The sequence below is a fragment of the Phodopus roborovskii genome, unplaced genomic scaffold (genome assembly GCF_943737965.1).
Source record: "Phodopus roborovskii unplaced genomic scaffold, PHOROB, whole genome shotgun sequence".
In the NCBI taxonomy this organism is placed as follows: domain Eukaryota; kingdom Metazoa; phylum Chordata; class Mammalia; order Rodentia; family Cricetidae; genus Phodopus; species Phodopus roborovskii.
In genome coordinates, this window is record NW_026126447.1 from 26154535 (window position 1) to 26170706 (window position 16172).

Genomic DNA, 16172 nt, shown 5'->3' on the forward strand with positions numbered 1-16172 from the left:
TGACTAAAACAAAAATAAAGGGCATATGAGTATTTGATATATATTCCAGGCTCCACAACCCACCTCTAAGCACCACAAGAAGGACATGGAACTTCCAAGCATCTGTTTGAAAGAGAATTCTCAAAACATTTGAAATTATGTTCATGGGGGCACTTGGAAGAAAATCTAGCATTCAAATTTGAAAACAGACTCAGCTTGCTGCTGTTTTCTTATATTTTTGATTGTGAGCCTAGCCTTTAACGGCTGAACCATCTCTCTAGGTCTTGCTGCTGTTTTCTAGAGTCAACTCTTTTGTTATTGTTCTACCAAGACAAGATACTTCCATTTTACTGGTTAATATTCCTTTCACATGGAAGGAAAATAAATGAAAATTGGGGGCCCTGTAATAAATCTGCAAGCCTACAAGAAGCACTCTATTTCTTGTGAAGAGAATGACATGATCCTACTCTTTTGAGCCCCAGTGTTCTTTCTATATTATTATTATTATTATTATTATTATTATTATTATTTTATTTTCTTAACTGAGGTTCCTGCCATTTATCTCCGTATTCTACTCTGGAACACTATGGACCTGGATCCACCTGTTCTTCCTTCAGGATCAGTTTTCACTCTGTATTGTACCATTTGTACTAGGTAAGAACAAATCACCCAACAAAGCAAGCTTCTCCTGATTCTGTATCATTATTGTTTCTCTTTACTGTGTTTGTTCCTTCAATCAGAAAAGTTTCAAAAATGTTGATTAAAATGATAGCACACAGGATCTACTTTTCTAATTCCAAATCTTGCCTTTCATCTAAACTAATGAAACCTTTCTTTGCTACGTTCCTAGTAGCCTTAGTGATGATACCACTCATGGCCACTTCTGTGTCCTGTGAGTCCCTTCAGAGAATGTGGTACACTTGATAAACCCCCTTTCCCTGCCATAGGCCCTTGATATCTATGCGACAACATTTGCCTGTTTGGTTCCCTTGGTCAGCAATTCTAAGATAAATTCATATATTTAGGGGTTTTGCTTGCATTTTATACAATAATGTGCAGATTTATCTATGATATTACTTACTTCTTTTATTTATTTATTTATTTATTTATTTATTTATTTATCTTATTTTACATATCGATCCCAGTTCTCTCTCCGACCCTCCCTCCCTCTCTTCCACCCTCCTATGACCCCCGACTACCCTCCTGTCCCAACCCCCACACTCCACTTGTAGGTTGGTACCTGCCAGGAGGGATCATCTAAATCTGTCAAGCCATTTTGAGTAGGGGGCTAGACCTTCCATCCTGCCTCTAGGCTAAGGGAGTATCCCAAAGTCCTTTTGTGAACCAGTGATATATCCTGGTTCCACTGTCAGAGGTGCCTTAGACTGCCCAGGCCTTCTAACTGAGACCCATGTTCAGGGTGTCTGAGTCCATCAAATGCTTTTACAATAGAAGTATTCCTGGATTTGGATAAGCCAAGGAAATTAGTAAGGCATACTTCTAAATGTGCATTATGTGTGTTCACAAATATGATTATCTCTGGATACAACAACTGAAAGGGGGAGATGGGCCCTGATGGAGCAAATGTAAACCAAGGAGGAAGCCTAGCAGCAGATGTGCTTTGTCTGCTCTCAGCCTCCTGAGGGGCATGAGGTCAGCCACTTTGCTTCCTACCATGTAAAACCAAGAAATGATGAAGTCAAGTGGTCAGGGATTTAAAGCTCTGAAGCTTAGGCCAAAATAGAGTCTTCATCCCTCATTTACTTCATTATTTATCACTACCACAAAACTAAAATGTATTTCTCACCCCAATCTATTCTCTAAGCTTCAAACTTCTATTCTAAAAGATGGAGGATGGTTTAGAGCAACAGATGCTTGCCACATACTATGAGGACCGGAGTTTCCCTAGTACTACAGGGAAAAAATGTTGATTGGTGGCAAATGTTTAGAATTCCAGTGCTTCAGAGGTTGAGACAGGATAACACTGGTGCTCACACACCAGCCATTCTAGACTACTCAGCACGTTCCAGGGAAGGGAAAGACCTTATCTAAAACAAATATAATAATAATAAAATAAAATATATATCACTGCATGAGGAATGATACTGGAGTACCCTTTCGAGATTCTGCACAGAGGGACACTCATGTACTTGTGCACACACACACACACACACACACACACACACACACACACACACACGCACACACACATATATCTTCACGGCTCTACCTAAGGATAACATCTTAATTTTAATTAATTTCTATTTCTTTTCTAGCAGAGTAGTCAGACTGATGTTTTAAAACATAAAATAAAATTTTATATTTCCAATGATAAAAGCTAATACCTTGACATTAAATTTAGAGTGAAATATAAGCTTGCTAACAAAGTAGATATGGAGCTCAGCTACTTTCCCTATGTTTGGTTTCTGAGTAACCAATCAAGTAATTACATGTACAGCAAACAATGGCTATTTCAAAATGGCATTTTGAGGTAGCTTATTACACACTAATACAGGAAGAAGCAGGAATGATGATGTGATATAAAGAGGTAAGCTGTTGGAATTTCATGAATTATTAAAGCATTGAATCACATGAGGCATGAGCCAAATAATTATGCAAGAAATAACCCTAAAATGTAAAGTCACACCAGAGAGTTTTTTATTTCTTAAAATAGATTCCACTTAGGGATAAGTCAACTTTGATGACTTCATCTAACTGCTATAGCTATTAAATTCCCCCTTTAAAATGAGGTAGAAAATGTAGATGTAGTATGCATGTGTCTTAGTTAGGATTACTGTTGCTCTGATGAAATGCCATGATCTAAAGTAAATTGAGTGCAAGGGGGTTTATTTCACTGAGAGTTCCATATAACAGCTCATCATCAACAGCAGTAAGGATAGAACAAAAGCAGAGAGGCAACTTGAAAACTTAAAAACTGTGATACACAGCCATGGAGGAGTGCTGGTGATTGGTTTGCTCCTTGTAGTGGGATATTCACTTTGTCTCCTTCAGTGGCACTGACCCATTGGGGGTGGAGCCAGGGGCAAAAGTGACCTGTGGAACTAGGTCTGAGGAGGAGCCAGGGAATGCTCTCTTGCTGGCCAGACCTGGAGAGGAGAGCATCCGGTGGAACTTGCTGGTGTTCATCTGTCTAGGTTGTAAGTTATTTCTCCCTGAATAAACATCTATTCGGCCTATCTGTTCATCCTGATCCTTATTAAACCTCAATATCACCTCCCAATGGGCATAGTCTGTGCCACAGAAGGAGAGAAAGTAAATATCCCACTACAGCTCCTTTTTGCTTACTCAACTTGTTTTCTTATAGAATATAGGAAGTTCCAGGATGGCACCACCACAGTGGTCTGGGCCCTCCTTCATCAATTATTAAATAAGAAAAACCTATACAGCCTGATCTCATGGAGGCATTTTCATAGTTGAGGTTCCCTTCTCTCAGATAACTTTGGTTTTTGTCAAACTGACATAAAACTATCTGGCACAGCATAACATTGGCAATTTCATAATTTAAGCTTACATTTGAAAGGTCAAAGAGAGGATAAAGTAGAAACTTTGCAACCAGAATTTATGTTGGAAGGGAAAATATGGGATACCAAAAAGAAATGTGGATGAACCAACTACCCTACTTTTCATATCAGGCTTAACTTTAGAATTCAGAAGTTGATAAGGAAGATTTCCTAGTTCTACTCCATAGAGATAGCAGACTATCTCTATGCCTACAAGATACTGGTCAAAGAATGGTGATGGTGAAAGCAAGGGATCAGATGAAGGCACATTTATATAAGAATGAAGTATTGGATTATTATGGAATTCAGTTAGAATTTCTTGACTCAGAATCAGAATAACTGGACTTAATGTTAACTTACAGTATAGAAGTATTGACCCACTCTTCCGCCGGCTATTGGCCAGAGTTGAAGGACAAGTTACTGGGGAAATGGATTTCTATTTTTGTTTCCACAGAAAATGAAAAGATGTGGATTCCTTCCAGACTAATGTGGCTTGATCACGCCAGACCGCCTGAAACAGAGTACAAGCTGATCCTACATTCAAAACAGCTGGACAAAACAGCCCTACAGACAACAGCCAGGATATCTGAATCTTCTTCGAATCCCCCAAGACAGTGCCCCTTACCAGCAGGAAGTAGTTTGGAAAGAACGACGCCCAAATTCCCAAATATTGTGTATAAATATTTGTTTTCATTTAATTGGACTGTTATATAAAATTAAATAAAATTTAAAAAAAAGTTAAAAAAAAGAAGTATTGACCCATAGGATTTATGAGATACTAAATGAGATGAATATACATATTACAAAAAAATTTACTATTTCTAAAGGCAATATTATTTAATACATTTTATTATAAATTATTTGTAATTATTAAAGGAATAAGCTTCAAGTTATTTTATTACTTTAAAATTAATGTTTCAAAATGACCAAAGCAATTCATGTAAGACACTGGTCAAAAGAGATTAATTAATATCCTAATTACTATATATTATGAAGTCTATGGATAAACTTTTGCCCTTGTATTTCTCAAAATGACCAAAGCAATACATGTAAGACACTAGCAAAAAGAGATTAAGTAATATCCTAATATTGTATTATGATATATTATGAAATCTATAGAACACTTACTGAAAAAAATGAAATTTAATTACTTCTAACTTTAATAGCTATATGTATCTTGCCATATCTATTGGACAATATTATATACAAACTTTTCTCCTTATCACTTTTTGTGCCACTAGAAAGTAAGTCTCATATTGCTTTGTTGGTCCACATGGATAGAGATGAAGCATGTTTGTATATTGATGATTTTTTTCTATTTCCATACATAGAGACAGAGACATTTATGTTCTTCCCTCTTATTCCTAGTTCTAAAGAGCTTGAATTTCAATGAACATGAATTATGAGAGGATGGGAATTCAAAATCCCACTTCTTCCAGTAACAAAACCATAATTATTTTTTTTAAATTTTTTTTATTTTATTTAATTTTATATAAGAAATTCCAATTAAATGAAAACAAACATTTATACACAATATTTGGGAATTTGGGCGTCGTTCTTTCCAAGCTACTTCCTGCTGGTAAGGGGCGCTGTCTTGGGGCGATTTGAAGAAGATTCAGATATCCTGGCTGTAGTCTGTAGGGCTGTTTTGTCCAGCTGCAAAACCATAATTATTAACTAATGAAATACATGATGAATACATGCTTCGTCAGAAACTAGACTAACAGCTACTTAAAAACTGACATATAATTTGCCCTAACCTTGGAAAGCTTACATAGAATATATATATATATATATATATATACTCAGTTAAATAATTAGACATCAAACACAACATGGCAGTATTAAGAGATAGGAACACTGAGAGGTAATTAGGCCACAACTGCCTTCTTATGGATGGAGGCAGTACCATTGTAGAAGGTTCAAAGTGCTGCTTTATCCTTACCTGTGATTGCATGTATCCTATGACAACAGATTATTGTCCTCAATTTTTCTGTTAAGTGAGTTTGTAAAGAGGAAGCATTATCAATAAAGCAAACACTTAGTCACACCAAATCAGTTGCTATTTTGAACTTGGCATTTATCACCACTTTATGATCAGTTCCAATTGTGTGAAAGCTGAACTCTGTTATTCAATTTACCTAATCTGTGTCACTTTAGTACAGCAGCAGGAGTGGACATAGTTACATCCTTCACACATGTGTGTGTAAAATACTGAGGAGGGGACTAAGTATATGATTTAACAGTTAAGAGCACTTGTTGCTCTTGAAGAGGACTTGAGTTGAAATGTCAGTATTTACATGTGGTTCACAGCTACCTTTCATTCCATTCCCAAGGGTTTCATTACCTCTTCTGACTTCAACAAGCATGAAGAATGCATGTGGTGTACAGACATACTTGCAGAGAAAACGTTCATGCATTGAATAAAATGGATAAGTCTAATTTTTAGAAATAAATAAAATTCAGAAAGGTTTATTGCTTTAATATCTTCCAAAGTTTGGTTTAGATGTTCTAGAAGGACAAAAATGTAAGCTGCTGAAGGAAGCAGCGGCGTAATAACAGTTCAGCCACATAGCCATGAGTCATTGCATTCAGCCTTTTTGGTTGCTGTGTTTAAAACCCTCTCCTTCCATTTCATTATCTTGATTTGTACAACTTTTCATATTCAATTCAATTAATTTTAAAGACAATGTAAAGTGAAAAGTCTCAAACTCAACTCTAAATGGAAACAGATTACTTTTCTTCCTAAAAGGTATGTAGAAGGCAAAGTGATGGGCTTTCCTAGAGATGTATCTAATTGTTTGGCAATAATTTCTGGTCCTTCAAAAATAGGACTAATTATCATCATGAAGCCAGGGAAGCTTGGGTGGTAATTTGTAATTTTTAGCAGCTTTTTACTTGCAGGATTTTAGATTTGTTGCAGCAGGAGGTAAAGTACAAAATCATGTTTATTTGAATAGAAATCTTTATAATGCTGTATTATTGAATCACTGAAGGAAAGTTCAGAAGAAATGAATTTATCAGTTTTTCTTACTTAGACATTGTCTGAATTTTACATAACGATAATTTGAGACTTGTATTTTTCTAATTCTCTCTTAAATGTTCTTAGCATTAAATAAATTTCAGATATATTAACACTATATTGTTCAATAGACCAGGCAGTAGATAAATTGGCTTTTGAAATTTGAAATATAGCAAAATCTAGTCTGATCTGAGAACTGCTAAAGTGTAAAACATACTAGATTTAATATTACTCAGGATAAGTGAAATATAGCATTAATGGTTTTGTTTTCACTACATTTATAACATTTGGATTTATGTTTTAAATATGGTACAGAAATGAAACTATGTTTTTATAATTTCACTGTGGCTACAAGAATATCCAAAAGTATCCATATAATTGTTCTGAATTTTACTCAGTAGTATATTGTACTATGGACAGAATAATGTGCAATTATTTATCTCTACCTCTACATATATATATATATGTGTGTGTGTGTGTGTGTGTGTGTGTGTGTGTGTGTGTGTGTGTAGAGAGAGAGAGAGAGAGAGATACATATATGCTTTCTTAAAATAGAGCCTTAGATTCAGTGACTTAAAATAATATTGCCCAGATTAGGTATTCATTGAATTTTTTATTCACATGAGTTTTATTTTAAGTCAATTATTTGTAAGCCACTCAACCCTGCCTTGTAGCTAAATATACACACTAAAATTTTATGTATTAATTTTACTTACAAAAGAGTTTTCAAATATTATCATAAATAAAATTAAATACTAAAGTAAAATAAAATCTGAACAATATAGTACAAAAGTAGACATCATACTGAAATAATAATAAAATGATTCCTTCCATCAATTTGGAGTTCAAGTCAGTAATATAAAATGTCCTCCCTCATTTATGCATTTTAATACTTGGTCCTGGTTTTGACACTGGTTGGGGAGGATATGGAGCCTTTTGGAGGTAGAAGCTTGATGAACAAAGGACATCACTAGCAAGTTTTGCTAATTTGTAGGCTTGTCCTATTTGGAGTTATGCTTGCTTCCTGTGTTCAGATGAGGATGCAATCTCTCATCTTCATGCTCCTGCTCATGTTTCCCACTAATAGGCTATCCTACCTTATGGATTCTAACCCTCTGGCACCTTAGTTCTCTTCCTTAAGTTGTTTGTGACAATAGAATTTTATCATAGCAACAAAAGGTAACTAATACCATAATTAAGCAAGACTCTCTTATAATGGTAAAAAGATATAACTGTAAACTTAATCTTGTGGTGGAGTAAGGCACAAATCTGTGATCACTTATTCTCATGGGCTCTAGAATCTTAGAAGCAAGCAAATGCATTAAGATGTCTACCATATTCCATTGTTCAATGACAGTAAAAAAAGTAGGGAAATGCATTCTACACTTTTATAGGTAATATTGTACAGTTACAAAAAACACAGATATGGGGATGGATGAAGAATTTTGCATTTTATCTTGTTGATGTTGTTACTGTTGCTGTTTGCACTTTCTTATCATACTCTGAACCTTTAAAATATTAAATAAGTGCTCTTCCACTGAGTTCTATCTGGATGTTTTTGTTGTTGTTGTTTCAAATTCCATTTTTTTTCTCACCTTGCTTAACTTGCTCATTTTGAAAAGATAATTTTTAAATTAAATCCATGTGCTTTCGGTCTTCAGAAATTATAATTTCCTCTATTTTACCTTCCTTCTATTTTTTCAGTCTTTTAATCTCTTCAGTTGTCTTTTGTCTGGTGTTTCCATGTGTTTCTCCAATTCATTAGCTGTCCTTTATCTCTTATAATTTCATGCTTCTCTGGTGATTACATAATCTCTATCTACTGTCTTATTTCAGATTTTGCATTAAGAGAAAATTAATTTTGGAATTCATCCTTCTGGAATAGTTATTTATCTGGACCCTATTTCTACTGGTCTCATTCTTCCCTGTCATTTCTATATCTATCTTTGTTTTGCTACCTGTATAACATTAAAACTATGTTTGATCAAAACTCCTATTTCTGCTTCCTGAAGATCAGAGTTAATTTACCAGAATTTTTTTTGTTATATCTTTTTTCTTTTCCTTTTATACATCTCAAGTGAAAGCTCAGGATGTGTTTGTCTCTATCAAGAATATGAGGACTACAAAATTAACTTGAAAATCCCAAAGGCTATATTACTAAATCTATGTGCTTCATAACACCTTCTGAGAAGGATTAAAGCACTTTTATGCTTTTAATAAGACACATCAGTAATACTAATAATTCTCAGGCTTGAAAATATCTGACTGTGAAGTTGATTATGTACTCAAGCAGAAAGCTATAATCAAAAACCTTTCTGAACCCACTCTCTTTCACAATGGGTTTTTTATATTATTGGTGCACATATTGAATTTCTTCAAAAATGCAAAATAATTGGATCTACCAATTCCCTTTAACTTAGGAGGAAATTTTTTGTATTTTCATTAAACTGGTATCTTTCTAGATAAAGTTAATTCTTGTAAATTATTCTTTTGAAATTCAGATCTGTGGCATAAAAAGGAAATATTCAGTGTGTCATAGCTAGATATCAAGCCTTTGTCTCCTGTGTCCATTCTCCCTCCTACACATCAGAATACATGTTTATTATAATATTGATTTCCCTTGCTTCAGAGGTTTCAAAACAAGTCTAATCATTGGTTAGATTTTAGATGGGAAGCTTGCAGGTTTTACAGGGCTTACCCTGTTGTCTCCTCACATAGTGGAGCTTTTAGACTGAAAGTTTGGACTTTGGTATACCTAACTCTTTCAACATGGCCACTACCCCATCCATAGGCCAATTACACAAACTACTTGTTATATTCCCTTCTTTCTGAGATAAAATAACTGACCAAAGGCTCTATCCTTTCTTGAATTTTCCAGCCAACAACTTAGTAGAACCCTTTGTTCAACCTCACTCAGAACATGGAAAGAATGCAACTAGATTCTGTACCAGGGTTTAACAAGAACTGCCTGTTAAATTCTGAGGTGGTTTGTGATAGTCTTTGTCCTCTATGAGACCACATAAGACATGCCTTTACTGACCACATTTCTCATAGCTTTCTTTTCTTCTGAACTCTTAACCTCAAATTCATATTAGAGTCAGCTTGCAGCATACCAAGACTTTCTTGACCCACGAGAACAAAATTTAGATCATCCTCCCAAAGATATTAACAAAAGCCCAAGAACAATATAGATTTATCACAGACAGTTCCAATTTTTGTACCAACTGCATTTCTCCCAGTTACAAGAAAGTGTCTGACAAGGTCAACTTAAGGGAAGAAGAGTCTGTTCTGACTTCTGATTTGAGATTTCAGTCCATTGGTAGGCAAAGCACAGCAGCAAAGGCTAGATATCTGGTCATATAGTGTCTATACTCTACAAGCAGAGACTAATGGCTATGAGCAGAATGCCTGCGTTTTCCTTTTCATTTAGTCCAGGCCCTAGGCTCATGGTACGCTCACACATATGATGGGTCTTTCTTCCTCAGTTAAAAAACCATGTATTGCATCTCCAGAGGTATGTTTCCATGGTGACCCATAATCTGAACCAAGATTCATCATCACAATAGTGGATAATGTTATCCTAGAAATCAAGGAACATAAAGTACTTATCCTTTAGAAATAATGTTCTTACTTTCATATTTCCTTTAAAGTATACATGGAAGCAATAGGTCCAAGGTAGGATACAACGTTAATCATTCTCAGAAGGCAGAGGCAGGTAAGTCTTTCTTAGTTCAAAGAAAGATTGCTCTACATAGCAAGTTCCTGGCCAGCCAGAACTAAAAAAAAAAAAAAAAAAAAACCTGTCACAAACCAAACAAAGTGACACAAAAATGACACAAAAATAAAGTATACCCAAAGTGACACAAAAATAAAGTATACCAGGCATGTTTAGATATAATATACAAGATGTTGCATAACAATTGCTGATATTTTGGGTTACATAGTTATGAAAATTTTTAGTAAAAGCATATATTAAAGAAATTGGATACTGAACTCACAAAAACAAATAGCTCTTTTGGCTCCTGATCTCTGTGATCTACAAAACATCGGGGTACATACTAAATTTAAATTATTATCTGATCTCCAACATACCTGTCTACTTTACTATGAGGATTATGAATATGCAGGGTATGCCTCAGCTCCTCCTGTGAACTTAATAAGTTTACCCTTATACATGTTTATCATATAAGAAATCAAATCAAAAGTTTTCAAAAACGTCTTATTCCAAAATGATGAAGAAAAATAACTTAGTAAGCATTTTGATAAACACAGTAAGAAAACATCATAAGAATGCCCCTGATATCCATTCGGTTTGGTTCAGTCATAAGATGAGGAGGATAAGTTTCATTTTCTATTGGTATGCTTCTGAAAATTTGTCCATACATTTAGTGGATATTCAATTTCTCCCTAATTGAAAGGACTTACAGGGTTCCCTTGATGGTTATTGTTTTCTCTGTCTCTTCTATTTATTATTTGTCCTTTTCTATACTGAGATGCCTTTTCTTTCTGATTTAGGGGAGTTCAATGTATTGAGCTATTGGTTTTCATCCTCTTTTAATTAGTATGTGCTGCTTAATTCATGCTAACTTTTCAAGGAAGAATTGCCTATTAGAGTCAGTGAATTCAATAACTTCTAGTTTTCAGGTGTGTATTTTATATGGAATGGTTTACTATTCTGAGTCATAAACAAATTCTTTAAAATTGCATTATAGAACAGTATGAAGAATGTATTTCAAATTTTAATGTTTGCCAGAAAAAAATTACATATGTGATATATTGTAAAAGGCAAAAGTAATTTTATTATTTCTCACATGGAAAATGGAAATAATTATATGTATACATAATCATTTATACGTGTATTGTATGTGTGAAATATATTATGTATAAATAAATTATATGTGTGTTTTATAAGTATACATATATATTACACTTCTATTTAAAAATCTACCTTTAACTTTTCTTATAATACCTCATCTACAATTCAAGTTTTATTGTAGATGTATGCCTTTGTTTGGCTCTTCATTTTAACCCGTTGGTTTTCTATTTATGCAGCAAAACACTGATTGCTAAGATATTGTAATAACACATCTCATTTTTTCTTGTGTGGATTCTAGTTTTAAAAATATATCATTGTGTATGTTTCACATCACAACTTCTGCCAATCAAAAACAATGACTCTCCTAGCCTATTATATCTGATGTTTTAACTTTGAGCACTTTATATGCTTTATGTAAATATATGTAATTATATAGCCTTTGTATATAATTTTTTATTCAATAATGTGTCTGTGAAACACCTATATCATTGTATTACACATTTAACAATCTATTCTTCATCTAGTTAAGAAAAGTTCCTAACTCCAACTAGCCCAATCAGTAAGAAAGTGGACTTACCTAGAACTCCCAAGTCCATAATATGACTTCTTTCATGAAAATGTAATTGCATCTGCAATCACTTTAAGAAAAAAATAATGTGTATGTGTGTGCATATGCATACCCGTATGTGAACCTTAAGGCCATAGAAAAGTTCAGGTGTCCTCTTTCTCTCAGGCTATGTTACTCCCTTGAGACAGGGCCTCTCACTATACCTTTATTTTTTCGTTCACTGAGTGAGCTGGTTGCCCAGCAATCCCAGCAATCAATACTTTTGTCTCCATCTCTTTACATCAGCATTGGAGTGAAGAGAGCAGCAGATGTACCTAGCTTTTACTTGGGTGCTGGAGACCCAAACTCCAGTACTCATGTTTTTACAGCATACACGTCTACTCACTGAATCTCCTCCCCTCCTCCTTATAAAAGCCCTTTCCAATGCTTTCATTCTTATATGCACATGACAACCTATTAGAAAAATGGAACATTATGTTTCCTTCCATATTCAACAAAAGAAAAATTCAAGGAATACTTTTCTGCCTCTCCTCAAAGTATACCTTTACTAACTTACACATTTCTATCAAAATGATATAAAATAGAGGTCTACTCTATTCCCACAATATAATCTCTCTCTAGTTCCCAACCTCCCACATATAATCTTTCCCAAAATTTGAAGTAGACAAATAACTCCATTAGTGTCTAAACTATTTTGCCACATAAGTGAAAAAAAATAAAGTACATAGATTTATTCCATCTTCATATCCCATTCAATACTGTTAATTCCCTTTCAATTCAATTTTTGAGCAGTCTGTGCATACTCTATAACTCATTTACATGCCCCCTCTCCCTCCTCTACTTCTTTCATGCCCCCCTCCTCAAATCTGTCACCTGTTCTTCTTTAATTATTGTTACACATATACACACATTCATACATAGACAAATGGATATGTAAATACAGGTTACAGAGTCCATTATGGTTTTCTAATATTTATATATGTTTAGGGATGATTAATTAGGATTTGGTAACCTATTGGGAGACTGATTCCTGAAGAAGGTTGATTGTCCCTCTTTGAGCACTTGTGGAGGACCCTAAAATCTTTCAGATTTCACTTTCCAATATGCCCTGAGTATTAGGTATGGGATTGTGTTGTGGATGCATAAATTGGGTTAGGAACCTAACAGTCAGTTGATTTCAGCATTTTGACTAATTGTGGACATATACAGCAGCTTCTCTCTGTTCAAAAAGTTATTTCGGTGAGAGATGTGAACAATACTTATCTATGGGTATAATGGTAAGTATTTATAATTCAATAACAATGAATAGTGATTTAGTACAGTGAAAATGGTAGGTTTTCTTTTAAGGTCCATAAAGTCACAAGCCAGAGGCAATTAGCTTGGTTTACAGTACCATACATGATTTCCTTTCTTGAGCTATACTTTAAGTTCAATTAGAAAGCTGTTGGTTTCCCCAAAATATAAGTCCTACTATTGCACATTTGGTGATATCTTGCTATGCTTGTCATTGTTCTAGCTCTCAGTCTTTAGAGCTGGTAAAACTGCTAGTTTTTTACTAGATTTCATAACGCCTTCAGATACTATATGAGCTCTGTCCACACTAAGAGGCTCACAAGTCAAAGTTTGTGATGTCTTCAGCAAGGGTCTTACCTTCAAATTCCAGGAGACAACCCAGGACAATGGCAGTAGCTTATGTTGTTTAGGAGATATCTTTTACTCCCTTGACCTACAACTGGAGTGGACATTTCTCATGCCCGGCACTGGGAATTTTGTTAGAGAGTCTATAGCTCTTGGGGGAAATATCTACTATGAATATATACACATACACTTACCTGATACAAACATACATACATACATACATACATACATACATACATACATAAATACATATATACATATATATATATATATATATTAAGTAAACATAAAGTTATATTCCTCTGTGGATTTTCCAACCATGATTAGTAATATTTTCCATTCTTTCCTCTCCATCAGTGATTTCCTCTTTACTGTCCCCTCCTCAGTTAGCATCAACCCCATTTTACTATTTCTTGTTCAAAGCACCCATGTCTTACTATACTCACCTCTTTAGAGATTCTTCTTAACTATCACCATGGTTGCTTCTACTTTCTTAATATCTGTGTACACAATGTTACTCATCATCTAAAAATTTGGACCTAGGATTCATAAATGAGAGAGAGAGAGAGGCAGAGAGAGAGCATGTGGAGCTTGTCTTTCTGGGTCTAGGTTACATCTCTTTTTTAAGGTAATTCTATTCCATTCATTTACCTAAAAATGTCTTGAGAAGAAACTATCCCTTCTAATGGAAACTTCATGAGTGGAAATGGTTGGCTCAGAGGAGATAGAGCAACCAGCACTTTCCATTTGTGCAATGTGAGGATAAGAGGAAAATTATACATGATGCTGTCTCATATTATTATCTGCTTTCTCTGATGAGCTAGTCTTATTTAATTTTGTGTTTATTCTCTGAGGTTCTCTAAAAAGCAGAAAGTTCTCTTAACTACTGAGCCATTTCTCCACACACCATTATTTCAATAATTATAATACCATAATAGGATTCTACTGAAAAGTGAAAGTGCTCTTAAATTTTTAATCGTGGGAGAAAGTAAGTTTTAATGTAAATAAATCATTAAATTTACTGACATTATAATTTTCAGAGTAATACTGAGAGGTTGGGTGAATAGTTTTAAAACATATATCTTGTTATTTAGTATATTTGAGCATCTTTAGGCAATAGCATATTTAAAACTACAAAGTTTGATGATGCATTATAGCAAAATATTTACAGAATTTAAAACATATTTAGAGTTTACCAACAAATTGTTGTTCAATCTCAAGACACACATATTTAAATATCTGAAATATCCACAGAAAAAAATGTTCTGTCAAGCTTCATTAATATTTTAGTCCTTGAACATTTATAGCTTATTTATTTACCACTCTTAAAAATTGAAAGGAACCTATTTAATGACAGGATAATATTTCAGGAAAAGAGAAATGTACGTGTTAAACCCAAATTAACCAGTCACAAACTTCTCTCTCTCTCTCTCCATCCCTTCCTCTATCCCTTCCTCCCCACTCTTCTCTCTGTGTGTAACCAAAGTACAATATATACAGATCTCTTGAAAGTTAAGCTGTCATAACAAATGTCTAAATTACTATGATGAAAAATTTTAAGTTCCAATCAACAACACTACCAATTCCAGAGTTGTAGTAAATACAAAATATTGTGAACACAAACTGTTTAACCCTAAAGTTACATACTTAGAGATTCACATCAAAGAGAATAATCTTTACTAACTATAAGTTCTGAAAATTACCTCTTAATGACAACGCAGTTGTCAAAGTGATTCATCATTATAAGAGTAGTTTCACAAAGTTTTATGGCTATATTCTCTTTTGTATGTTAATAAGAAATGAAAACACATGAATGAAAAATTGAATAAATCTATAAAACAATTGTATTCTTTCTTTATAATTTCAATATTTTTTAATTTTTTGCTCTTATTCCAGTTCCTTCTCCCTCCATCCCTCCCTCCCTCCCTTCCTTGCTCCCTTCCTACCTCTGTCCCTCTCTCCCATGCTCACTGACCACCCTCCCACCCCATCCTCCCCCATATTCCACAGGGAGAGTGATTCTTTAGGTTTATAGTTTCAATAGGGCTTGCTTTTGTAGATAAGACTTTTGAAAGATCAATTCTGTTAGAGTTGTCAAATATTGATATATTAAATGTACATAATCTCCATTTAGTCTTGTACTTACATTTTTCTCCCTTCTCTCCTTACTCTTAGTCTCTTTTGTTGCCTAAGACAATTTTACTTCCACTTTCATGTATCACACACTCTCTCTCTCTGAGAGAGTTTTTATGTATCCATATAAAATCTAAAAAAAAAAAACTGATCAGGAATTTATTTTTATGTAAGTGCCCTAATTCACTCAATGTGATTATCTGTGATTATCCCCCATTGCATCTATTTTCCAGAAAATGACTAAACCTCTTTCTTATAGCTGAAAGGAACATTATATATGCATGTCACATTTTATTTACTGACTACTCTGTTGTTAGACAGCAAGATTAGCTCTGTAACTTAGGTTTTATTAATAGTGTTATGATAAACATTGATGTGCAAGTGTCTTCTTGATGTGTTGGCTTACTATCCTTTTGTGTAAATGCATAGACATGTTATGCTGGTCACACAGTATAACTATTTTTATATTTACGTATGTGATATATATCATATATG